Raw genomic sequence first — 26892 nt, forward strand, 5'->3', positions numbered from 1 at the left:
AGCTTTATGACACTGGGGCTAGGATGATAGCAAATAGAGCTTTGGCTCCCTGTGAGGCTCCTCTGAGGGGTAGGAACTAGATGCTTGCTGGGAGGCTGAGAAAGTGGGGCGGGGGGGCGGGGGAGGGAGACGTCCCTGTTCCTGGCAGCAGCATCCCCCAGCAACAATCACTCTCTCGGCAGCAGCAATTGGTCTCGTTCTAGTCTCCATCTTCTTTCTACACTCTTTCTGCAAAGTTACCCGTAGCAGCCAGGCCGTGCCCTCTCCTCAGGGATCTGGTCCGGGTCTGACAATGGTTCTACCAGGCATCTTCTCTGATTAGGGCAGCTTTCAGACAGCTGATTGCTCATTACGAACACCTGGGACAGGACCTCCATTTCTTCCCTTTATCCTACCTTCTCTATTTAGCCTAGCCAATTCCTCATAACTGATTATAATTAATTTATAATAAATTCCATCTGTTATAATAATTAGTACACTTTCTAGTTTCCTGACCTGGACTCTGATGGATCATGTTCTTTATCCTACAGCTATGTGTGTTTCTGCAAATTCTGTATTTCAAAGCTTTTAACAATTCACAAACTTGCAGGAGTTCTTTTAATTTCATTTAAAATGATAGTGGGATTTCTTTTAATTTAAACATGTTTTTCTGTTGGTGGGTATTTAAACACATAAAACAAAGAGGTTTACACAAAATACAAATGCCCCAGTCTTACTTATCAATTTTTAACACATTTCCATTGGATCAATGTTCTCTTACTTTCAAACTCCCTCTTTTTAAAAAATGCAAAACAGAAACCCCAATTGTTCATGAATTCTCAGAGCATCCCTTTCTGTGATAGGAGAAAAACTTCCTATGGATCTATAATCCTATCCCCACACAGGTACAACACTTCTTTGTTTTTTCATGTGGAATATTTTGAGCAGGTTTCGGGAGGTTCGAATCTCAGCAGACCACTTGCTTTTTCCTGTGGCGTCTGCTCACTGCAAGAGGGGATGCTGACCCTTAGAGTTTGAGAACCACACTTTCAGAAGCTGTTCTTTCCTGCAGGACAGAATTAGGGCAGCTTTCAGGCAGCTGATTGTTCATTAAGAACACCTGGGGTGGGACCAGAAGGACAGAAAGTGCCATCTGCGATTGCAGAAATTCTTTGTAATTTCACGATTATGGCCATAGCAGGCTTTCTGTGGCAGAGCTGTTGACCTAAGGTTCAGAAACCAATTTTACTTTGCTAATGGCAGCATTTTCTCATGATCTGCAAAAGGTGAAGAAATGATGCAATGGGAAGATTGAGGCCATCAGTATAGTGAGTTGCTTGACTTACAGAGAAGTCATAAATTCATTTATCTTCCTCTCAGCAATGACTTTAACTCCTATCTTTTGAGAGCCTCTGAGGTGCAAGGCACGATCCCGGGCACTAGATTCTTCACACACTTGTAGAGCAGGTATTATCATAAGAGCACTGATCATTAGTCTCGAGCTTATAAGTAAATGCCCCAGAACTGGAACGTGGTGGAGCTAGTCCTTAGTCAAATCTAGGGGTAAAGTCTGGTTTTTTTGACTTCTTTCCCCCTCCTTTCACCATAAAGCACAATATGGTCTCACATGGAAACCTGGAGGGCAATTCCCTTGCTTTACATGAATGAGGGCCAAATACGATCTGTGTCTTTTACTGTGTCTAATCTCCCATGGTTTTCACAGCTTCTTTTAAATTTATATGACTTTTTCCATTTTCATAAAAAGATAGGATGCCATTTCTTATCTTTTTGGATCAATGTTATGGTATCAGTATTGATTCTTAAAGATGCCCCTTAGAGATTCAGCTCTGAAGCTATTGATCATTCAAAAATTCCTCCTTTATTTAATTTTCATGTCACTTCAGTCTTTGAAACTTTAGGCTTCACATTTCCTCTGTAACAGTCTTTGAAACTTTAGGCTTCACATTTCCTCTGTATGTAGCTTTCCAGAGGAAGACAGGGCTTCCTTTACTGTACTACTAAAATTATGTAATTTGGGAGTGCTTTATTTGGCAAACATTGATGGAATATTTATATGTTTGTGAACATTGTGCAATTCTTATCACAATGTTACCTAAAATAGCTAACATAAAGAGTCTAATTTATAAATAAGAGAAATTGAAGCTTAAGGAGTTAACTGTTCAATGTAATTAAGTAGACTAATGTGCCTCCAATCAAAGTCTAATCAAGGCCCAAAGCCTGTCCCCTAAACACTAACATCCATCTGCCCTTCATGTCCACTGTTTTCTCACCATCAGCCAAAACTTGTCTCAGAGTGATGGTTTGCAGAGCACATGCCTGGAGCCCTGCTGTCCCCTGTTTGTTCACTTCAGGGCCGGTGGTACCATCTTGATGCCTTCACATGCCTGTTCTAACTCTATTGTAACTGCTTATTTCTGTCACTCCAACTAGATGGGGTCTTTTCACTGTTTCATTCCAGCACTTGCATAGTGAGTAGCACGTTGGTGTTTAACAAATATTTGTTAAGGAAATGGATGCATGATTCTGGGCTTGGCAAATATATGCTCAACTTTGCCTTCTGTGCCTACATCTACCTGGAGGAATTTCCATCTGCTTCAACCACCATCAAATCTCTCTAAACAAGCAAATGGTGGTTGTCAAGTTGGTAATGGATATTTGTTGTTGATTAAGGTGATAAACTGAGGTAGAGAAATAACTTCTCTGATGATGTATAGGAGCAATGAGAAATGCTCTAGAGTGGATACTTTTATAATTTTACATTTTACTGGGATTTTATTGGCTGTCTTATCTTGTTGCTAATGGCATAAACCCAAGTCACACTAGCTTAGCAAAATGTATAGTTGTAACTTTGGAAAATGGAGTGTAGAGCCGGCTTCAGATCCTAATGGATTCCAGAGCCAAACAATCTTATTCTGGTCTCTCTTGGTATGTCCCTTCTTCTCTCTTTATTTGCATGTGTCTCTTACTGGGTTCATTTTGCAGAAAGGCTGTCACCATTTGACCAAAAGGGAGGACCAGGACAGAGGGACCATAAGCCAATGGTTTTCTTTAGTGTGCTGCCAGCAGAATCAGAATCACCTGGAAATTGGGTGAGAATGCAAATTCTTGAGCCCTATCCAAGACCTACTGAATCAGAAACTCCGACACCAGGAACTAGGACTCTGTGTTTTCACAAGCCGTCCACGTGGCTGTTGGATACACTACAATTTGAGATCTGCTTGACTAAGGGTAGGAATTGAGTTCTCAAATAAATTGGCTTTATCCAGTGACTTTCATGTACAGAAGTAGAAGAACATGGGAGATATTAATAGCTCGAAATGAGGGATTATATGTGTGTGGAATTCCTTTGACGTGCAAGGCACTCACTTGAGTGCCTAATTAATCTACCTTAATTATACTCTTATCTCTATTTTAAGAAGAGGATTTGGAGGAGGCTTAGTAATAGATGATATTTATTAAATTTTACCTTTAAGACTGTCGGAGAGAAACTGGGGTCTCTGTTCCATCAGAGAAAAGCACTTGGGTTCAAAATCTCACATTCCTAGTACAACTTTGGGAACACTGTAACTTCCCAATTTTATTCTTTAGCACCAATCTTTTCATTTACAGTGATTAGTAGTAAAATTGTTGAATGAAAAATTGTTAGTTTGGGGAGACAGCACAAAGAGGAAAAGGCTAGGGAGAACTGCAAACCACTTTGAAGCCAGCCTTGAGAAATAGGAATCTCCACAGATGAAAATGGAAGTCAAGGCTCCGAGGAGGGGGCACACTGCCTGTGTTCCTTGTGCCTCCAGGAATAGAGGGGTCCCAGGGACTACAAAGAATCCCCAGGGACCTCAGTTTCCTCAGAAGTAGCAGCAAGTCACTTCAGAATGTTATGCATTATCTGTCTTTTCAGATTTTAATCATCTTTATGTTTGCTTCGTCCTTAGTTAAAAAAATAATATTTCTCATGTAAGGCTAATGGAATTGTCTTTCTGGGGTCATAGAAACAAGGTTGTCAGAATATCTCTTCAAGACAATCGTGTCAGTGACCACAGCTTGGCAATTCCTGAGCTAGATATAAAGGTAGCAAGAACAGCACTACTCACAGTAACAAAGACAGAATCAACCTAAATGTTCATCAGTGATAGACTGGATAAAGAAAATGGTGTGGATATACATTGTAGAATACTATGCAGCCATAAGAAGGAATGAAATCATGTCTTTTACAGGGACATGGATGGAGTTGGAAGCCATTATCCTCAGCAAACTAATGCAGGAACAGAAAACCAAACACTGCATGTTCTCACTTATAAGTGGGAGCTGAATGATGAGAACACATGGATGCATCAGGGGGAACAACACACACTGGGGGCCTGTTGGAGGATGGGAGGAGGGAGAGCATCAGGAAGAATAGCTAATCAATTCTGGGCTTAAAACCTAGGTGATGGGTTGATCTGTGCAGCAAACCACCAGGGCACACATTTACCTATGTAACAAACCTGTACAGCCTGCACATGTACCCCTGAACTTAAAATAAAAGTTGAAGTTGAAAAAAAGAGAAAAAGTTTGTCAACCCTTTAACCCTTGACCAAAAGGAAAAAGAATAAAAGAAGGTAGCAAGAATTAGGAGAGAGCTAACTCATAATTCTAAATAATGTAAGAATTCAAAATAAAATAATCCTAATAATTATTCTAAATAAAATAATTCTAAGTAATAAGTATAGTAACATAATAATAGCAAATATTTATTGATCTCTTATGGTGTCCTAGGTCCTGTTTTAGTCATTTTAATTGTATTAACTCGCTTAGTCTTTATAACTTCCATCCATTTTAGAAATAAAAAAAAAACTGGCACAAATTGTCCAAATGAAATGGTTTTTTGTTTTTTTTTAATATAAATCCAAGAAGTTCTGTCCTCAGAGCTCGTGCAGTTTATCATTACATAAGACTACCTGCCTCTTGAGAAAAAGTGAATCTCTTCAGTTAAACTATGCAGATGTTTGCTAATATTTGCTACTGTGCTTGTTCATTTTAGGCGATTCCACATAATTTTGTCATAACTCCTTTGTATGAAGATAGAATCCAGCCACCATCCTATCCTCATCACGACACTGTCATTACAACTAAGACATCAGAGTGGACATTCACCTCTTTTCAAGAAACATTTTCGTCTACTGACTCTATGTGGAAGTCAAAGAGCTACCTATGACTTATGTTCGTTGTTTCCTTTCCTGAAACTTTGCTGTGCAGGTTAAAGACTATTTCTATCTGAACTGTTTGATGGGGAAAGCTAACTTGAACCTAACTACATGAACCTCTGGAGGCTGGGTAACCTGACTTCTTCACAAAGCAACTGATATTCATATGTTGGGTTTTATTTTCAATTTGTCATGGTTCTTGAAGACTGCTCTGAATGTTCAATTATATTTTTAATTTCACTGCTGGCTTATTAGCTGATGAACTGAGCTGTTCTCCTCTGAGCAGTATTAGGGTTTAGTAAGATCTTACATCATTCTACAGGAATCAATTTATAAACTTTGTTTACTTCGAGATTCTAGCTGACACATAAATTTAGCAGCAACAGAATTACAGATAGTGTTACAAAAAAGCTATTAGCTATTCTCTTAGAGATAATATTTATAAACGGAATGTAATTACAGCCTGGAAGCACACAGTTTCCAGAGCTAAAGGCAATAAAACTAAAGGAATAAAGAATTTACTATTAGCTCTCCTGGGACAAAGAGGTCTCCAGTGGAATGGGAAAGAGGTTGGGGTAAGGTATAGAGCTGGGAAGGCAAAAGAAGAAGGAAGAGAATGGGATCACAGGAGAGGCTTGGCTCTTCTAAACAGTAGTTATATTCCAGGCTGTTCTAAGAAGGCAGAGACTGGCACCTGGAGAGACCAAGTCTCTGCTTCTACTATGGAAGATTTTTAAAAGTTTTTTCCAACCCGATAGAAACTTTCTCATGGGAATGATTTGCTCACTGATATTTTCCCAAAAGATCCTTTCTCTTATTTTCCCAGATCACTGGATTTTTTTAAAAAAAAACATAATGACCATTATCCCAAACAACTAGATAATATATAGCCTTTGTCCTTTAAGTGCAAATTTGGGTCCATAAATATTTATTGGGCAGCTACTGTATACAACATACTTTACTAGGTACTTTGAGAGATACCAAGATAAATAAGATGTGATCCCTGCCCTCAAGAGGCATAAGATTTAGAAGGCAAGAGAAGACATGTAATACTGCAAGTACCAATACTAGCTGCTCTACACCAGGCATTGGTGTCAATGCATTGGCTGTACTAACTCATCTAACCCTCATAGCAACTCTGCAAGACGATGTCATCATTGTTTTCATTTAATAGATGAGGAAATTGAGGTGAAGCAATATTATATAACTTGGCAAGTGTTACATGCTATAAAGAAGTTGAAAATCGAGACAGTGGGAGATGAACTATTTGACTTAAAGCCATAGAGTAAATCCAAGTCAGGGCCTGGGCTATAATTCAGTTGAAGTCTCCTGACTCCCAGCACAAGTCTCTGTTTATTAAATTGTGAAGTTTTTTTGTTGTTGTTTTTTCCTTAATAATGAATGGGACTAGGAGTGATTTCAACACTCCATCTAAGACTCCTACTTGCTTATTCTGAGAAAGTAATCAACTTCAAGTCAAGCTTTGTTTTTTTTTAAAGAGCCTTGAAAATATTCACTAAGAGTTTTATGAAACTTTAAGCAAAGAACTGTTTGTACAATACCATTTTAAAATAATTTTCTGACTGGAGCTAATATAAATGTATATTTACTGTTGACTTTAGGAAGGCTTTCATATGAATATCAGATTTTGAAGTTTGTTTTTAAAAATTCACTCATTTATCTAAAGTGTATGTTTTGCATTAATATATCAGAATCAAAGTTCATTAAATAATGTTTTTATTAGGAAAAGTTTTTTTATGTAAACTATCTAACATGTAATTTAAGAGAAATACTTAAGCTAATTTTTAAAACCTTCTCCAAGTATGTTAATTTTCCAAATGATTTTCAGGAAATCAGCAGGGCTGATTACCTGAGCCCTTAGACAAAAGTGGATGGTCTCTTCAATACTTTTGACCTTTTCTCTTCGCCTTGTCTGTTTTTCCCTCAGTCCCTGGATTACTATGTTTGTCCTCTAACTGCTTGAAATGCCTTCTCCTATGCCTTTAGCAGCCACTGAAAGTTCACTATTTTCTGTCTTAGTTTCTTAAATTCTATGTCTCTTAGAGTGTTTGAGAAGATAACTACATAAATGCATCAGGAATAATGGGTGTGTTAGTTTCCTAGAAATGCCATAACAAAGTTCCCAAAACTGGGTGGTTTCAACAATACAAATGTGTTTATTCTCTCACAGTCCAGGAAGCTGGAAGTCCAAAGTCAAGGTGTCAGCAGGGCTGTGCTCCTCTGAGGGTTCTAGGGGAAGAATACTTCCTTGTCTCTTTCAGCTTCTAGTGGCTCTTGGCAATTGTTTGCATTTCTTAGCTTGTAACTGCATCACTCCAATCTTTGTCTTTGCCATCACAGGGCCTTGTCCCCTGTAATTCCTTTATGTCTCCGTGTCTGCATCTCCCTCTCCGTTCTCTTATAAAAACACCAGTCATTGGATTTAGGACCCATTTTAATCCACTAAAACCTCATCTTAACTAATTACCTCTGCAAAGACCCAACTTCCAAAAAAGATCACATTCAGAGGTTCTGGTGAACAGGAATTTGGGAAGACACTCTTCCGCCTAGTACAATGGGTTAATATGAGAAGGCAGGAGGGAAAACTTGATCATTTGAACAAATGTTGGTTTATTTCAAGAGAAGTTGTAAGGTTCCATCTGGCTAGAATTGCTACATCTTCTATTTTGTCATAGTTTTAGCCTTACTTTATAGCTGATTGGAAAAGTCCAGTGACTTCCTTAGGTCTGACTCTATCTCCAAAAAGCCATGCTGACAGATGCCCATTTTACTTGATACAAGATGGAGTATTACTATTGGTCAGGTGAATTCATCAGCTTCACTAATTATCTTCCTGAAGAGTAAACAGAATTAAGCATGTCTTGAAAAAAAATTGCCAAAAAGAAGAACAGCAAGCAAGTTGAGCATAGTGAAAAGACTTGGGGCTATAGCGTCAGATAAAGTTAAGTTCAATTTTCGTGCTGCCATGTACTAGTTTACTAATCACAGGATTATTAATCACGCTCTCTCAGCAGCAGTTTCGGGGTAATTAAATCTACATCAAAGGTTATTTTTAGGATTAAAGAAAGACACAGTAGATATTCAAAAAATGTTTTCTACATTAATGATGATAATACAGCTGCAAAAAAGGAGTAAGATGGCTGCAAAAAGAGATGGCATCTAAAATACCTTTCTATCTTTACATATTTTTGAGGAAATTTGATCCCATACTCTGCATTTAAGGAGGGAGATGGTGGACTACCTTTGGCTGCTAAAACAAGATGTCAGTACTGACTGAGGTGGCCAAACCCCCAGACTCCTCATCCCCTGTAAGCTGTGATTCAGTGGACCTTCACCCTAGCTGTGGCAAAGCATGGTGTTGGGCCTGCAAGTTCCTGGACCAGGCCTAGCTTTGCCCTCACACAGCACAAATCCCACACTCTGGCCCTCTCTTTTCCCACAACAATTTTGATTTGTAGGCAGGATAATCATAAAGATTCAAAGGAGATGAGAAATTGCCACTTAGAAGAATAAGCTGATGTATGGAAGGCAGAGAATTTCTAAGTAGCCATCCAACCCAGCTGGGCAGGATTCGACCGTCAGGTTGGTTGGTTGGATATTTGCCACCAGATGTTAGGTCAGCTTCTTGCTCAGTGCCTCTCAGTCACTTACCTTAGTCCCTGGCTTCCAAACTAGAGGACCTGGGTCATCATTGGAATTTGCCATAGCTTAGGCCTGGGCCTGGCTAAGTCCACAAAAATCTAGTACTGCATCAGAGAAACTTCTGCTAAATAGTTATTCCACACCCAGTTTTGGTTTTTGTAGTTCAGGTCTCTGGTGTTCTGTCATAGGCTCCTTGGTAGATCTCTTGTCTCTCCTGTTTCTGGCCACACATGACCATCACCACCACCACCACTAGCTTGGCCCACAGGCTCTGGCCCTGACATTGGCTTGCGCTTCAAAGTGCTCAGGCCATGCTGTCTTTTTAACAAATACTCACTAGGGAGCAGTACTCTGAAAAGTTTAAAGCCACTGTGCACATTTCTACTAGGTAGACTCATTTAATCTCTAAATAGTAATTTACTACAAAGGCAACATGCATACTTTCACAGGAAGTTCTTATTTGATTATGTTAATTAGACTTTCAGGACAAAACAGGTCACGATACTTACTTCACACTAGGCCTAGAATATTTTACTGGGATCTGTGGGAAGGTCAAATAGATGTGGCATGTGCTTTGTGGTGGTCAAAATGGTACTTTATTTTTCTGGTTTTGAATACCCCTTATCCTTCCATTTTGAAAACAATCAAGAAAAATGTTCTGCCACACAGTTCTCTCTACTCCCTTTATCTTTCTTTGAAATATCGACTATTCTTCTGCTAACAGCAAAATATTTTCCAGGCAAAACAATAAATTTTTCCTTGCCAAAGGAAAACAAGGCTAACCATTGGAAAAGACCTCAAGACTAAGTTGCAACTAATATAGACCCAAACCCCTCTTTTCTTAGCATGATCTTTACGTTTTGAACTTTGAAATTAAAGACCAAGGGGAAATTGTTTTATGTTTTATATACTACACTAGCCAGTGGTCCAGATAGCATGTTATCTAAGAAAAAGAACTTCTATCACCTTTAAATATTTGAAAATAATTTCCAGCTGTCTCTCTTCCTCTGATAGTCATAAACACAGACACACAGACACACAGACACACACACACACACACACACACACACACACAGAGAGAGAGAGAGAGAGAGAGAGAGAGAGAGAGAGAGAGAGAGAGAGAGAGAGACAGAGAGAGACAGAGACAAACAGAAAGAAAGAGCTTTACCACAATTGATTATGGAAAGAATCACGATTATGGAAAGAAGAAATGCTAGGAGAGCTCAGGCCCATTTATCTCAGTAGATGAACAAGATTGTAATTGCGATTATGCCCTCAGAATTTCACACAGTTCTAGTCCTACAGTACAAAAGAAAGGAAAAGAAGTTATGTAAGTACACGTAATGTTCTTATTAACATGAAAAAACAGTAAGACAGAAAAGATAAAAATATAGTGCCTTGGCAGCTGGAAGGTGCCCAAGCAGAGAGTGCAGAAAAGTGTCCAGTGAAAAACAAGGGACCAGAAAGTAAATAATGAAGAGGGGTGCTTGGATTCAGCTAAGTGGGACAGAAAGGATTTCTTCAGGTTGAGAGAATTGGAGTTGGAAAGTCAGAAGTCTAAGGAAAATGTTCTTTCAAAAACCATGTTAGAATTAAGTGATTATAACTCACTCAAAATACCACAAATATATGTCATGAACATGGAAGTGGTTGGGAGGACAAAGGGTCAAAGGACTTCTTTGTTCTGTGAGTGAGTCCCACGTGATTGAAGAGGAGGAACCAAGAACAGAATTGATGATGATCCAGATGGAAGGAAGGAAGTTTGTTGCTGAGAGCAAATTGTTCTTTGTCCTTGAGATAAAATGAAAATTTGCACTGCTGGTTAAAAATTTACATGACACAGATCCCAGAATGAATGTAAAAATGTTTTTGACAGAAGGAATGGAATTAGAAGGTCCATGACTCCGATAGAACTAGATAGAGCAGATCAGGCATCTCACGTTTGCACTCACAACTCTGACATGTGTTACCCACCATGGGATACCACATCAAAAATATTTAGTGTATTTTATTCTTAAGTCTGTTTTCCATCACATAATAATCTTATGTTATTGCTTGGGACACATTTGTCCCGAGCTCACCTCTCAAAGCAGGAGTCCCATTGTGGGGCATACTCACACCAAACCTTCAGTGATTCTGAGAAGAACTTTATGCTCATGCTTTCTTTTCTGCCTTCTTCTCACAGCAAGTCTTAGTTATGTTGCCACAGAGCAGTTTATGTGACTTTACTGTATCAAGAATGATCAGTTAACACACTCAAAGTAGGCTACTGTCTCTGTGACCTGACTAATGGACACACCTCACTCTTTTGTACATGCCCGTTTGAAACCTATGATCTTCTTCAACCACCATGATGACAGAAAGTCTTGGCGTTGGTTACTCCTTTGGGGAAATGCTTGTAATAAACATTGTAGGATGGATTATTGCTCTAAGCCAAGGTTTCTCAACCTTGACATTGGAGGCACTATTGACATTTGGCACAAAGTATTTCTACTTACTATTTGGGGGGCTGTCCTGTGCATTGCAAGACGGCAGCCAGCATCTCTGGCTTCCACCCAATAGGTGCCAGTAGCATAAAATGTCTTCAGACACTGCCAAATGTACCCCGAGGAGAAAAACTGCCCTGATTGAGAACCACTGCAGTAAACTATCATCTCCCATCAGCTCCTTATAAATTGAAATTGCAGCAGTCCAGCAAGGCATGGAGAGAACAAGAGGTGTCTGAAGCTCAGGAAAAGCTGCAGCCCAGGGAGCATCAGAAAATGGCTAGAAAGGGTAGGTCTGAACTGGCTGTCACAGGGCAGGGACTTTCAGAGAGTCACAAGGAGACTGGGTGAGGAAAAGACAGACAGGGGTGAGGGGCATAAAGACAGGCAACTGAAAGGAAGAAGAAATATTGAGAGCAGCCGGGCGTGGTGGCTCAAGCCTGTAATCCCAGCACTTTGGGAGGCCGAGACGGGCAGATCACGAGGTCAGGAGATCGAGACCATCCTGGCTAACACGGTGAAATCCCGTCTCTACTAAAAAATACGAAAAACTAGCCGGGCGAAGTGGCGGGCGCCTGTAGTCCCAGCTACTCGGGAGGCTGAGGCAGGAGAATGGCGTGAACCCGGGAGGCAGAGCTTGCAGTGAGCTGAGATCCGGCCACTGCACTCCAGCCTGAGACTCCGTCTCAAAAAAAAAAAAAAAAAAGAAAAGAAAAGAAAATATCGACAGCAATACGGCTTTCACGATAGGGCTTTCCTAGAAAACCAGAGGGGGAATCCACAACGGGCAGTCAGAAAACCAAGGTTCTGTTTTCAACTTCACTCTCCTATTAGTTTTTAGATCACTAATCCTTGGCTTCCTTATCTATAAAATGTGGCTGTGTTTCCAGACCCGATTACCTCAGATTGCTGTATTAAGGCAGTACATGGGGACATACTTTGTAAATGTGTTTATAAAAGTGTCAAGAACTGCTATTTTTGTGCAGTTGTGCCTGACATGTAAGTCAGATGGCTGAGAGGAAGTAACTCAAAATTATTGAGGTCCTGAGGATAGAGAGTCTGCTCTTGGTCAGAGTGGCCTCATGCAGTTTGCTGAAAATCCGGGTCATGCTTCCTCACCTAACCCTGGATGCCTGGGCATCAGGAGTAGTAATGAGGGGTATCGAGGAGTGTAAAGTAATATCTGAGTAGATGGGAGTGTGAAATTCAACTGTTAGTATCTTTCATACCGAGTAATTTTCATTAATCTCAATTTACACTTGCAGGTTTTCCAAAAGTGGAGATCTCAGTAGCAATAGGCCATGGTACAGTCTGTACTGCTTGAGTTCTATGGTGGAAAGGAGAATACTTGCCTACCAAAAACTTAGAAAAATATTTTAGGTAACCCGGACATAGAATAATCATGGATTTTTTTTTCTCATATTCCATATGGAGAGCTGATAAAATCGTCCTCAAAGCATTTTTCTTTTAAATTTAAGACTACCTAATAAACAAGATGGGAACAAGTGAAAACACCAGTTTGGAAACTAAAGCAATAAGATCCTTTGGAAATTCCTGAAAGAAAATTGTTCGGAGGATCGGTTCAAGTTTGAAAGAAAGATTTAGTGCTTATTTTTTTCAACCCTTATAAAAACGAATAAACACATTTGCCCTCTGAAGTAGACTCCAGACTTTTGCACCTGGCTGAAAGGAAGAAACACATCAGCTCAGATCAACCCAGTTTTTACTGGAATACTTGCGGCAGAACTGAGAAGTGCGGGTACAAGCACAATGACTGGATTATTCCCATCTTCTGCTTATTTAAGAAGTTAGGCATTACATTTTCTCATTTCAGACTTTCTGTTTACTAAACTACAAATAAAACTGTGCAAACATATGCTTCAGGTTTTCTACTTCTGAAATGTTGTTGGAGATTGCAGTTGCACTGAGTTGGAAATTGAGAACTTAATTATTTTAAAATCTAGTCTCGTGAGAGGGAACTATCAACTGCAGATACTAGACTTCTTTGATGTTGTTTCTGGCCTTTGGGGATGAATTCTAACACTCCCCTTTTACAGTTCTCCCTCTCTTAATCCCCTAAAACCAGAGAGCTGAACCTCTTTGCAAAACATTGTTACTTCAGGCATCTCATGGGGGATGATTAATAAGTGACCACGGTTAAATGATACAAGGAATAAAATAGCTAGTTGCCAGAAAGTAAAAGGTGACCTGGAGAACATCAGAAGGTTTTGAGGAAAATAAGAGCACTAAACAGATGGCATACATGTGCTTTGTTTCTGTCAAATGCTAGGATCTCAATGCATCCCCAGAACAGTTCAGAGAGTAGAGCAGTGTTAGCATCTAATGGTGAGGCTTATTGCAAAATGGGGTGTCCACCCTCAACGTTAGTGGGTTCCTTATCACAAAATAATTTCTAATAAGAAGAATGATTTCTGCTATGTTAAGGAAACTTGCAAAATAGATGGGTAAGCCCTCACAACTCCTACTTACCTGGAAATTATATGATTTATATGTGTTGTTGGATTATTAGAACTTCTTGAGAAAAACGCTGAAACCATGTTTTAAAAACAGGCAGGTTCATTTTGCAGATTACAACATGGATGAATCTTGAGGACATCATGCTAAGTGAAACAAGCCAGTTACAAAAAAACAAATAGTGTATAAATCCATTTATATGAGGTATCTAAAGCGCTCATAGAAACATAAAGTAGAATGGTGGTTGCCAGGGTCTGGTGAAGGGTGAAATGAGTTGCTGCTCAATGGGTGTAGAGTTTGAGTTTTGCAAGATGGAAAAGTTCTGGATATCTATTGTACAATAATAGGAATAAACTTAAAACCAACCAGCAGTGCATATACAAGTGGTTAAGATGGTAAATTTTATGTTTGTGATTCTCAATACAATTAAAATGTTTTAAAGTGTATACTATTTGCTAAATAAAAGAACTTTGTTTGAAAACCCTGGCAAGATGAACTGAGTAGAATCATGGAACATAGAGGGTAGAGCTGCGTGAATGTGATTGTAATTAGTGGACTGTTAGTCTTCCAGGCAACCTCACAGATCGGAGAATGAGAATCATTAAGAATCACACTGAAGAGAAAGAACAGCACTTCCTCTGCTCATTGTCTGTGATGTGACCTAGAAAAAGATTTATCATGCAATAATCCAATAGATATTTACGGAACACTTAGGAAGGGGCCATCATCGTGCTAGGTGGGGATTCAGCAATGAATCCATTTCACACCTCAGTCTATTGTAAATTCACCTGCTGAGGTCTTCAGCAACCTTCTAGTTACTAAATTCACTAGAGACATGTTTTACAGAGCCACAATGATTATTTCGTCCACTTAAAACTTTCTTCTTTATTGGCTTACGTATCACTCTCCCTGATGTTTTTTTCCTACTTGAGCTGCTTCCTCTGCCTTCTCCATAAATATTGGTTGGTATTCTTCAGGGTTTCTTCTTAGGTCCCCTTTTTCTCAACACATAGTAAATCCTATCAATGAGTTAATGGCCCCAAATCTTATCTTTAGCTCAACCTTCTTTTTCTGGGTTCCAGAATGCTATATCTTATAAATTACTAGGTAGCTTTGTTTGAATGTTCCAAACTCAACATGTTTAAGACTCAACAAATTCTCTTTTCCTGATGTTCTTCTATTTTAAACACTCTATATCAGAAAATGACATTGTCATTAAATTAATTGCCCAAGTCAGAAACTGGAAGTTGTTCTGTATTTCTTCCTCTACCCTATCCTCATCTAGAATGAGTCAACATTGCCTGTTCATTTTATTTCCTTAACACTTCTTAAAAATGACCCCTCCTCTCCTTCATCCTTTCTGTCACTTCTTGAGTTCACATTTGATGGCTTCATCTAAGTTATTTATTTATTTATTTATTTATTTATTTATTTATTTATTGGGATCAAGTCTCGCTCTGTCGCCCAGGCTGGAGTGCAGTAGTGTGATCTTGGCTGACTGCAAGCTGCGCCTTCCAGGTTCATGCCATTCTCCTGCCTCAGCCTCTTGAGTAGCTGGGACTACAGGTGCCTGCCACCATGCCTGGCTAATTTTTTGTATTTTTATAGAGATGGGGTTCACTGTGTTAGCCAGGATGGTCTGGATCTCCTGACCTCGTGATCTGCCCGCCTCGGCCTCCTAAAGTGCTGGGATTACAGGCGTGAGCCACCGTGCCAGGCTTCTTTGTGCAAAATTCTTTAGTGGCTCCTGATTACCTGTAAGATAAAGTCTTTACCAAATTTTCAATGTCTTTTGGATTTTCCCTTGGCTCTCTTTTCAAGCACCATCTCCTACTTATATTACCTTTGCATCCTATTCTTAAGCAAAATTCAGCTCTTTAGTGTGAGAACACATAGGCTTGCTTTTGTTTCTGTACTGTTTTCTTTGATTGGAGTATTTTCCTGCAAACTGTCCCATGAGCCCTTTTATAAAAGAGAGTGTACTTTTCAAAGCATAGTCTTTTTTTTTGTAGGTGGTTCACGACTATTGTTTTATTATTTTGCTGATTTTAAAAGTACACATGGTCCGGACAGACGTCTCACCAAAGATGCACAGATGGGAAATAAGCATATAAAAAGATGCTCAACATCATAGCTTATTAGGCAATTGCAAATTAAAATAACAATGAGATGCCACTACACATCACATTAGAATGGCTAAAATCCTAAACATGAAATGCTGGATGAGGATGTGAAGTAATAGTCACTCTCATTCATTGTTGGCGGGTCTGAAAAATAGCACAGCCACTTTGGTAGACAGTTTGGCAGTTTCTCACAAAGGTAACCTTACTCTTACCATGTGTAAGAGTAATCCATCAATCACACTCACAGCTATTTACCCAATTGGGTTGTAAACTTATGTCCACACAAAAACCTGCATATGAATGTTTATAGCAGCTTTATTCATTGCTATAGTTGGATGCTTGTCCCCATCCAAATCTCATGTGGAATTGTAATGCTAATGGTGTTGGCCGGTGGTGGGAGGTGTTTGGGTCATGGGGGCAGATTCCCTATGGCTTGGTGGTATCTTTATAATAGTGAGTGAGTTTCCACAAGATCTGATCATTTAAAAGTATGTGAGACCTCCCGCTCTACTCTCTCTCTCTCTCTTTCTCTCTCTCTCTCTCTCGTGCTACATGATTGAAAATTCCCTGAGGCTTCACTAGAAGCTAAACAGATACTGGCACCATGCTTGCTGTAAAGCCTGAAGAACTGTGCGCCAATAAATCCTCTTTTCTTTATAAATTACCCAGTCTCAGGTATTTCTTCATAGCATAAATTAACCAGTCTCAGGTATTTCTTTATAGCAATGCAAGAATGGCCTAATACATTCATAATTGGCACAACTTGGAAGCAACTGAGATGTATTTATATAGGTGAGTAGATAAACTATGGTACATTCACGTAGTGGAATATTATTCAGTGATAAACAGAAACAAGATATCAAGCTATGAAAAGACATGGAGAAACTTAAATGCATATTACTATGTGGAAAAAGCTAATCAGAAAAAAGCTACATACTGTATGAATCCACTTATATGATATTCTGAACAAGGCCAAACTTTGGAGACAGTAAAATGATCAGTGGTTGCCAGGGGTTTTGGGAGAGAGAGGGAGGAGAAGAGAGATGAACAGGTAGAACACAGGAGAACTTTAGGCAGTGAAACTATTTTGTATGATGCTTTAATGCTGGATACATGTAATTTTACATTTGTCAAATTCCACAGAATGTACAAAACAGAGTGAATCCTAATATAAACTGGAAGCTTTAGTTAATAATAAGTTATGAATAGTGGCTCATCAACTGTAACAAATGTACTATACTAATGCAAGATGTTGATAATAGGGGAAATGAAGGGGTGGGAGGGCTGATAGGCCATGTGAATGCTGTATACTTTAGGCTCAATTTTTCTATAAGCCTTAAAACTATTAAAAAGTAAATTTTATTAATGGTGTATTTTAAGAGTACACTTCAAGTCCTGAAAACTGGCAAGAAATTAGTGTACTTAACCATATATGGCCGCTTTATTAAGAATCTTCTCTTATGTACTAAACACAGATTCTAATAAAATAAAAATGATGTTAGTGAAACAGACACAGACATTTTTTCTTGGTATTGATTGCTAGTGTCAAGCATTACAGGAAAATAATTGGTGATTCAGAGGACATTTATGGAAATTTTGTGTTTCTATGGAGTGGGATAGATTCTTAAATGAACCAGCACTGCCATACCACTAGTAGCAAAGAACTACTCTGCTATTTAAAGAAAGGAAAAATATTAGTTAATATCTGTACATCTTCTAAGAAGGAAACACTAATGACTATTACTTATGAAAAAACAATATTAATTATAATATTCCAGCAACTTGGGAGGTTGAGGCAGGAGGATAGTTTCAGCCTGAGAGGTTGAGGCTGCAGTGAGCCATGATGGCACCACTGCACTCCAGCCTAAGCAACAGAGCGAGACTTTATCTCAAAAAAAAAAAAAAAAAAAAAAAAAAAACCCAAAAAGCAAAAAACCTTAAAGAAAAGAGTAGAATGTAAAAGCCTCTGGGAGTATCTTTACTACTACCTCTTAGCAAATGTCGAAAGAGAGAATTTGGAAGAGTGGGAAGATGCTTTCCAGTTCCAGTTTCTTCCTTGACACACTAAACATCTGTCATTTCTTTACGCCTAAAGCTTCTCCTTATTTCAAGGAATTTATGCCGTTTCAGCCAAAAAGAGGGAGCTTTGCTATAGTTATTTAAATGCCAGATCTTTTGCTTCATCATTTCTACATGAAACCACAGCAAGGGGAAAGCTACATGAAAAATAAATATCTGATATGCATTCTTGGCCTTGTGTAACATTTTCTCCTTGAATTTAAAGAGAAGGACAATAATATATATCTCTCAGTGAATGTAAGAAGGAGGAAATATCTAAATCTCAGATCGCTTTGTTAGAGATTCACACAAAGTCATCAAATAAACCTGGGACTGCTTTTTACAGAACGGAAGCTTCTTTGCTGGCTTAGATGATGCTGGGGCAGGGTTTGTGAAAAGGGAATTCAGTATCTTGGTGTTCCTAACACGATAGAAGATAACCAGCCTTACCTACTTACAAAAGCCAGTTGGCGCTGCTAGATTGCAGAGGAAACCTTGAAGGGAAGGTTAAATGGATGACTCAGAGCCTCTTTCCTTTGTGCAGCCAGTCGCACCAGGGCAGTGGGGTTTCAGTGAATTTTCCCTGTGAATAAAGGTAAAAATGCTCTGACTTCACATTTCACCATGTTTTATTCTTCCTCAAACACTTTTGTATTTTATCCTCATAACAAATCTGCAATGATGGTAAGGCAGATTATGTTATTCACATTTAACCAAGAAAAAAACAGACCCGCCGGGCGCGGTGGCTCACGCCTGTAATCCCAGCACTGTGGGAGGCCGAGACGGGCGGATCACAAGGTCAGGAGATCGAGACCATCCTGGCTAACATGGTGAAACCCCGTCTCTACTAAAAATGCAAAAAATTAGCCGGGCGTGGCGGCGAGCGCTTGTAGTCCCAGCTGCTTGGGAGGCTGAGGCAGGAGAATGGCGGGAACCCGGGAGGCGGAGCTTGCAGTGAGCCGGGACCGCGCCACTGCACTCCAGCCTGGGCCACAGAGCGAGACTCCGTCTCAAAAAAAAAAAAAAAAAAACAGACCCAACAAGGTTGTTTAGGCTAAATTCAGGGAGTTAATAAGGGGGATGGGTGTGGGGAATTAGAACCAGAACGCTGAATGCTTAGACTGGTACTTTACCCATTACGTGTTAGGTTGAAGCAAATGGAAAAACAGAATGGGACCTCACAGCTCATAATCTCAAGGTCTAATAAGGATATATGAAGTGTGGAAACAAGCAGAAGGAGAAGAGACTATTCCAAACCTCCCAGACTTAACCCGCAGATTCATAGAAGAAATGCTCTGTTTTGGGTTCCTCAGAAATAGACCCTCATACAAGAATTTCAGTGCAAGAAGTTTGACTGGGAGGTGATCATTTCAGGAAAAAACAGTTGCAAAGTGGGAAACTGAGAAAAGAAAGGAGGTCAGTTAATAAAGGGTGCATAACTAACCAGAACTCAATTCTACTAGGGAACTCTGAGAGTCAGTGTTGAAAATATGCTTTTGGCCAGGCGCGGTGGCTCAAGCCTGTAATCCCAGCACTTTGGGAGGCCGAGACGGGCGGATCACGAGGTCAGGAGATCGAGACCATCCTGGCTAACACAGTGAAACCTCGTCTCTACTAAAAATACAAAAAACTAGCCGGGCGAGGTGGCGGGCGCCTGTAGTCCCAGCTACTCGGGAGGCTGAGGCAGGAGAATGGCGTAAACCCGGGAGGCGGAGCTTGCAGTGAGCTGAGATCCGGCCACTGCACTCCAGCCTGGGCCACAAAGCGAGACTCCGTCTCAAAAAAAAAAAAAAAAAAAAAAAAAAAAAATACGCTTTATAGGTAGCTCGTCCAAGAGGTGAAGGTTAAGGATGCTGGAGACAGAAAGTTGGAAATATTTATTTTCAGGTAATGGCACTTCTCCCCGTACCAATTCCCATCCCATATGCAAAGACTCTTGGCTTCCAGACCATCATGTGTATATGCATATATGTGTATATATGCATGTGTGTATAAATATATATAAAATCTCTATCTCTGTGTATAAACACACATTCATATGTATATACACACTTCATATACACACAGATTTATGATATATGTATATATAACATAATACATGTATTATCTATATATGTACTATATATGTATACATAAAATTTTCAGTAACATGATGTATAGAGAAGTACTAATTTCTGTGTTTTTGTGTTTATGTAAATTACATGGCAACATACATGCCATTTGATTTTTTACTTTTATTTTAATTAACTTTTTAATTTAGAGATTATTATAGATTCACATGCAATAATAAAGAGAGGTCCTATATACACTTTACTCAAATTTCCCCAATGCTAATATCTTCTAAAACTATAGTACAATATCGACACCAATATAGCAATATATAGTACATTTGATTCACCACAGAGACCTCTCGTGTTGCCTGTTTACAGCCACGCCTCCTTCCCTCATACTGTCCCCTTCCTTTATCCTCTTTAACAGTTGAAAACCATTTATCTGTTCTCTATTTCTGTTATTTTGTCACTTTAAGAATGTTGCATAGTATGAGCTTACTAAGATTGAATTTTTAAAATCAGTATAATTCTCTGGAAATTCATTCAAGTTGTCGCATGTACCAGTAGTTCATTTATTGTCATGGTTAAGAAACATTCTGTGGTATAATAGAGTTTGTTACATCAAAAGACATCTGGGATTTTTCTCCTTTCTTGCTATTACAAATAAAGCTAATATGACCATTTGTGTGCAGGTTTCTGTGTGAACCTAAGTTTTCATCTCTCTGTGATATATACCAAGGAGTACAAATGCTGGGCTATATGATAGTAATATGTTTAGTTTTTTATTTAACTGTAAACTGTTTTTCAGAGTGGCATTTTCATTTTACACTTACAACAACAATATATAGGTGATCCTGCTTCTTCACGTCCTCACCAATATTTGGTGTTGTCATTATTTTTAATTTTAATTATTCTGATAGATATGCAGTGATACCTCATTGTGATTTTAATTTGTATTTTACTAATTGCTAATGCTTTTGAATATCTTTTCATGTGCTTTTAAATACAAGGCCTTTGCCAGATATGTGACTTGCAAATATTTTCTCCGAGTCTGTAACTTGTCTCTTCTGTCATTTTACAGGATATTCGGAGGATCAAAAAGATCTTAATTTTGATGAGAGCTAATTTATCAGTTTTTCCTCTTAAAAATTATACTTTTGGTGTTGAGTCTAAGAAGAACATTGACTAGTCCTAGGTTCCACTAACTTTCTCTTATGTTTTGTCTATAAATGTTAAAATTTCAGCCAGCTGCAGTGGCTCATGCCTGTATCCCACAGCTTTGGGAGACTAAGGTGGGAGAATCACTTGAGGCCAGGAGTTCAAGACCAGCCTGCGCAAGACAGCAAGAACTCATCTTTACAAAACATTTTAGCTGGGAGTGGTGGCACATACCTGTAGTCCTAGCTACTCGAGAGGCTGAGGCAGAAGGATGACTTGAGCCCAGGAGTTTGAGGTTACAGTGCGCTATGATCAAGCCACTGTACTCCAACCTAGGTGAAAGAGCAAGACCCTGTCTCTAAAAATAAACAAACAAATGTTAAAAGTTCACATTTTACATTCACGTTTATGCTTCATTTTTGTATAAGTTAACTTTGTATAAGGTGTGAGATATAGGTCTAGTTCTCTTTATTGTCAATGGATGCCTGGTTTCTTCAGCACCATTTATTGAAAAGGCATTTTTTCCTCCATTGAACGTTTTCTCCTTTGTCAAAAATTAATCTGGATATATTTGTGTGGGCCAACTTCTGCATTCTCTCTTCTAGTCCATTAATCTTTGTGTCTATTTTGTGCCAAATTATTTTGAAAAATAAAGGTCTAGGGCCCTTCCCTTTTTATCTTTTCATATAAATTTTAGAATAGGCTTGTCATATTCCAAATTGTCGACATGAAACTTGCTGATATTTTGATGGAAATTATGATAAACATGTAGATACATTTAGGGAAAATTAATATCTTAATTATGTGGAGTTTTCCAATCCATGAAAATGGTATGTTCTCACCAAGTATTTAAGTTTCCTTTGATTTTTTTCTCAATATTTTATAATTTTCACATAAAGATCCCTTACATGTTTTGTTACCTTTATACCAAAATATTTCACTTTCTTTTAAGAAATTGTTAATAGTATTACATATTTTATTTTAGTTTCCACTTGTTCATTGTCAGTATATAGAAATACACTGAGTTTTGTGCACTAATCATAGATCATAGATTCTGTGACCCTATTAAACTACTCTGGTGGGGGTGTTTTTTTTTTGGAGATTTCTTGGAACTTTGTATATAGACATGATATCATTTGCAAATAGATATGATATCATTTGCGGCCGGGCGCGGTGGCTCAAGCCTGTAATCCCAGCACTTTGGGAGGCCGAGACGGGCAGATCACGAGGTCAGGAGATTGAGACCATCCTGGCTAACTCGGTGAAACCCCGTCTCTACTAAAAAATACAAAAAACTAGCCGGGCGAGGTGGCGGGCGCCTGTAGTCCCAGCCACTCGGGAGGCTGAGGCAGGAGAATGGCGTGAACCCGGGAGGCGGAGCTTGCAGTGAGCTGAGATCCGGCCACTGCACTCCAGCCCGGGCGACAGAGCGAGACTCTGTCTCAAAAAAAAAAAAAAAAAAAAAAAAAAAAAAAAAAAAAAAAGACCACCTGTTGAATTTTATGGCTGATTACAAAACCATCTGTTAAAGAGGACCAAAATTATACAACAATTATTTGTGGATGACAAAAACATTTTAGGGTAGCTGCAGTTAAAGACACAATTGACAAAGAAATTTGTTACCTCTATAGCACACAATCATTTAACATAATAATTATTTTTGATAACATATACTAAGTCATATTAGAAATATAAGTTTTAAATAATTTTGCAACATATGCCATATAGCCCAAAGAAAGCCAAATACCATTTCATATTTGACAATGCTTCCTGTATAACTTCTATGCCAAATAAGCCAAATATCATTTCTGGACTTTAGGGGACCTAATATCTAAAATATTGTTAGAAAAATACATAATTTATAATTTGGTTTTGGAAAGTTTGTCAAATATCAAAGGTTTAAAACACTGGGTATCACCAAATAAAATCCCAGGTCACCATAATTAATTGATTTGGCCAAAATGATAACTCTAAAATTTTAAAAAAAGAAAACCTTTACTCTGATAGAACACTTAGCTTTCCAAACAAGACCCAATAGAGTATGAGGCTAAGTGAATTTGCCTCTTCTCTCTCTTCCCCGCTTTTTTCCCTGCCATTTACCCAAAGGGGCAAACAAAAACTTTTCTATTATTTTTTAATATTACATAAAAATATCTGCAAAAGATAAAACCAAATTTCATGTTTGCATTAGTGCATGTTTCATGCTAAGGCTAGTTTAAAAAAATTATAAATTTACCCAGTTTTAATTAGTTTGACCATAAGGTAAGACTTTTATAAACTTTTTAGAAACTTTTACAGTCTTTCAGTCTTTCCATCAAACAGCAGATTAATTTGCTAAGAAAACCCTGTTGTTCGGACACATGGGTCCAAATTTTGGTCTCACATCAGTATGATTTTAATATTTTATCCTATGGAAAAAAAGCTAAGTAATTTCTTTCAAATCTTAGACAACTTATTTATACCCACAGAATCTTACAAGATCAACCCTTTACAAACCCTTCTCACTTTGTTCAAACCTTCAATTTTGTCCCATTACTCTTTTAGTTTAAGACAATTTTTTTTTTTTTTTTTTTTTTGAGACGGAGTCTCATTCTGTGGCCCAGGCTGGAGTGTAGTGGCCGGATCTCAGCTCACTGCAAGCTCCACCTCCCGGGTTTACGCCATTCTCCTGCCTCAGCCTCCCGAGTAGCTGGGACTACAGGCGCCGCCACCTCGCCCGGCTAGTTTTTTGTATTTTTTTAGTAGAGACGGGGTTTCACCGTGTTTGCCAGGATGGTCTTGATCTCCTGACCTCATGATCCGCCCGTCTCGGCCTCCCAAAGTGCTGGGATTACAGGCTTGAGCCACCGCGCCCGGCCAATTTTTAAAACCTCTGAACTAGACAAAATTAGGTTTCCTTTAACAAAAGCCATATTCCCATACTTTCTGATAATCTTTTACCAAAAACACATTCCCTACACACATTGTAGGTAAAACTGTTTCTCCAGTGGTCTTAATTACATGTTACAATGTTAGCTCTCAGCAAGTTTTATTTTTAGTGAAAAACCTGAAAAGTAAGCAATTTTAATTATATAATAGGGGTGGAACCTAGGACATTAGACAGAAGTGAAGATAAGGCCTGACGTTTTTCAGCAGGTAAATTGAGCAATATTCAAAAGTCAAGGAAACAGTTTGACCTTAAAGCATTTGGCAAATCTGATATCTGATCTTAATTTAGACCAAATATCTACATTTTCAAGATATTTTATTTTACTAATAATCTTAAAAACAATCTTTATTTCTAAAAGATTACTGAAGTCATGTGAACTAAAAGCATTAAAATTTCTATTTTTTCTGGCAAAATATTTGATTTAAGCACTTATTTTTCTAAGCCAATTAATCAGAGCTTGTTTATATAAACATACAACACATAACATATGTAAATACACATACGGACAGAAAATTCAGCACCTGTAAGATTTTTTATTTGCCAGGTTTTTAATTGGATTACTGGCTTCAGGGTGGAGCCCTTGGAGGAACAGGGGCAGGAAAGCATGCGTTCTTTTCGGGAGGCCAATAAGCATGCAGAGCTGAAGGCAAAGACAGATCCCCAAAATTAAGGGTGCCATTTAATGCTGGATCCTGGATCCCCAAACGGAGGGAAATACTGTGGGAGGAGACAGTGCCGCGATTCTGTTCCCGGAACCAAGCCTGGTCTGGCTGCGTTTTCTTGAGACCCGATAAGGAGAAGCAGACAAACTAAGAAAGAAGGGAACCTATTGCTGTCACCAGATACAGGGAGAAGGTCGGAGATAACTCCACCAGAACAACTCAAATTGTTACAATTTTCTTAATGCTTATATAGGTTGGTGTTATGTGTCTACATGCAATATAGCATTTGCCTAAGTCTATTGGTAACTAACTCTGTTTCAACTAGAGATCAGAGGCAAAAAATGTTTGCTAAGTCTGATTAAAAGGGCCCCAGTACCTTCAAGGCCTGTCTACTGTGGTACTGGAGTGATTATTTCTACCTCATCTCCTTTACAGCTTGGTCCGGAGAGCTGCCTTAGACTCTCCAACGAATCCACTCAAACAGCTGCCTCTGTTTCCTTGACTTATTTCAGATTCCGTCGACCTGAAATGAGTCCTGGCACTAGGAATGTAAGACTGTCTCTACTATTTTGTTTGCTCCAGGTTAGGGAGAAGCCTGTGCAAGGCTCCTGCTGACCGTATGTTTCATTTCTAGCTCTGATGTCCAGACACTGATTTCCCTAGGTTTAACTATTTGCTCAAATGTTAAGGCAGTGCTGTGAAAATCTGTCTGTGTAACTGGAGTGCTGTGCAGGCCTGTCTGTGTGACTGTCATGCAGACCCGTCTGTGTGATTGTCAGGGAGACTTGGCCTGCCACGCTTCTAACCCACATTTTATTGCAAGGCAGCCCAAAGCCAATCAGCCCATTTTGTAATCAGCCCATCGCCCATGAGAGTCTCATCTCTCAGTGGGGGAGGGGGATGTTTCCGTATCTTCCAGGTGGCCAAGAGTGTGCTTCTCTGATCCAAGTGTGCAAAGAGTCAAGTATCCCTCCAAAAATACTATTAGCCATCCCTTATGGTGTATTTCCTACCTAGTTATTGTTATGCGTGTCCGTGTGAAGAGACCACCAAACAGGCTTTGTGGGAGCAACATGGCTGTTTATTTCACCTGGGTGCAGGCGGGCTGAGTCCGAAAAGAGAGTCAGCGAAGGGAGATAAGGGTGGGGCCGTTTTATAGGATTTGGGTAGGTAAAGGAAAATTACAGTCAAATGGGGGTTGTTCTCTGGTGGGCAGGAGTGGGGGTTACAAGGTGCTCAGTGGGGGAGCTTTTTGAGCCAGGATGATCCAGGAAAAGGAATTTCACAAGATAATATCATCGCTTAAGGCAAGGACCAGCCATTTTCACTTCTTTTGTGGTGGAATGTCATCAGTTAAGGCGGGGCAGGGCACTTGCACTTCTTTTGTGATTCTTCAGTTACTTCAGGCCATCTGGGCGTATAGGTGCAAGTCACAGGGGATGCGATGGCTTGGCTTTGGCTCAGAGGCCTGACAGTTATTACACACCAAAGCACTCTCATAATGCCAAGTAATTTCTGATACCTCCAAAACTCAAACCATCAGATAACACAATGCAAAACAGAACAGAACCTTTGATTTTGAAAAGGATCTATCCACTTTTATTCCTGGGGTTTCATCAAGAAAACAGAAGTTTTTTTTTTTTTTTTTCTTTTTTCCCCCAAACTGGGTCTGTGGCACCTCCTCTGTTTTTCCCAAGAAGTCCCAGGCTACCAGAAGTTATCTTAGGGACTCTCATAAGTGCATTAAGAGTGGCAAGATGAAAAATGGAGAAAAATAATACAGTTGACTGAGAAGAAAAAACCTTTTTCAGAAAAACAAGATCCAAGAAGAGAAAAGCACAAAAGTCTTTTAAATGTATCCATAGCTTGTTTATTTACTTTTAATTAAGCTGACTTTTAACCATAGTGCTCTTAAAAACATCTTTTAAATTTCTTGTTAGCCAACTTTAGCCACGCTGCAAATATTTCCGACTTTTGAACTGTAGCAAAGGCAACGTCCCAGGTGCTACAAAAACATGGTAAACAGTTTCTTTTTACAGGATTTAGAATTTCCCCAAGGTAGTTCAGAGAAAGGACAATTCAACGGAGGAAATCAGAAGCTATC

This window comes from Rhinopithecus roxellana, chromosome 10 (genome assembly GCF_007565055.1).
Source record: "Rhinopithecus roxellana isolate Shanxi Qingling chromosome 10, ASM756505v1, whole genome shotgun sequence".
NCBI classification, from domain to species: Eukaryota; Metazoa; Chordata; class Mammalia; order Primates; family Cercopithecidae; genus Rhinopithecus; species Rhinopithecus roxellana.